The 1,471-nt window shown below is 41.1% G+C and overlaps 1 protein-coding gene across 1 annotated transcript in view; it reads left to right on the forward strand.

Annotated features, from left to right (window-relative positions):
- The window catches only part of CCDC13 (coiled-coil domain containing 13), a 28,173-nt gene that overhangs the window by 7,579 nt on the left and 19,123 nt on the right, over positions 1 to 1,471 (forward strand). The window lies entirely within an intron of this gene.

Genomic DNA, 1,471 nt, shown 5'->3' on the forward strand with positions numbered 1-1,471 from the left:
CCGGGGTCTGTGTTCTGTTTTTTATTTTTACTTTTCTAGATGCACTTACTTGAAAAAAGGGGTCGGCATGACGACCTGACACTTTATTTTTATAGACTCTATTGTAGTTTGACATTTATTGTTTACCTTCTGTTGTTTTATTTGATAAGAATACTTCTATTGTGCCTACAAGTTTAATACCTTTGAATAAAAGTTTTATTTTTATCACACTTTTTAATATGTTTCTTTGCGGCTTAACAAAATAGGAGTCTTTAAATGGTGCATATATTGGGGGAAATGGGTGTGGTTACGGGGGCGTGGCCACTAAAGGGTGTGGCCACTGAGGGGCGCTGTAAAGCTTTCTCGCACAGGGCGCCTAAAGGCCTAAGGCCGGCCCTGCCTAATATACCTCTAAGAACTCAATATCCAGTAATATTCTCTGCATTTAGGAATACATCCAGATTTTTTTTTTTTTTAAACAATTAACCGAGTTAGCTAGAACAAGCTCCTGGGGGAGTCTATTCCACATTTTCACAGCTCTAACTGTGAAGAATCCTTTCCGTATGCAAAGGTTAAATCTCTTTTCCTCCAGACGCAAACAGTGCCCCCTTGTCCTTTGCAGTGACCTTAACGTGAATAATTTGGCCCCAAGCTCACTATATGGACCATTGATGTATTTATACATGGTGATCATGTCCCCCCTTAGTCGCCTCTTCTCCAGAGAGAACAGATTCAGGTCAGTTCATCTCTCCTCACAGCTGAGCTCCTCCATGCCTCTTATGAGTTTGGTCCTTCGCTGCACTTTCTCCAGTTCCACAACATCCTTTTTGTGAACCGGTACCCAAAACTGAACCGCATATTCCAGATGAGGTCTTACTAATGCTTTGTACGGGGGCAGGATGATGTCTCTATCTCTGGAGCCTGGAGACCCTGTATAATACAAGAAAGCGTGTTCACAACCAATGCTAGGGGTGCAGGGGTAGAATCATTCAACCCCCCTAAACACATATACACACACACACCAGATCTTCTCAAATTATTAAGAGCTACCACTATGGGTATAGGTTAGGCTCTCCAAATGCAGGATAGAGTTTGCTTTATCCATCCGGAGACATGTGGTGGGAGGTAGGGATGATAGCCAATGTTGTGCTATAGTTCCTGGCCAGGTCCTGGGTTCTTCTAGTTATCTCTTTCTCTAAGTGAGAGTCATCAAAAGTGAGATCCGCCTTTGGCTCCGGAGAACAATAACACTGAAATTAACAGTTTACCATTTTAAAGGTATCATGCCAGTAATGGAGCTATTGTGGACATTTGCAGATTATTCCTTGCTTATTTCTGAAAAGAATTATAGAAGTTTTGAAGAAAAGGTTCATGAACAATATGTTTCGATATAAAAGTGAGAAACCTTCCAGATGACATTCAGATATTCAGAGAAAACAAAGACAGAAGTTTTGGTTGGGGTTGTTTTATAGCTAAATAAAACACACAGACC

Source organism: Nanorana parkeri, unplaced genomic scaffold (assembly GCF_000935625.1).
Source record: "Nanorana parkeri isolate BGI_ZX_2015 unplaced genomic scaffold, ASM93562v1 scaffold351, whole genome shotgun sequence".
NCBI lineage: Eukaryota > Metazoa > Chordata > Amphibia > Anura > Dicroglossidae > Nanorana > Nanorana parkeri.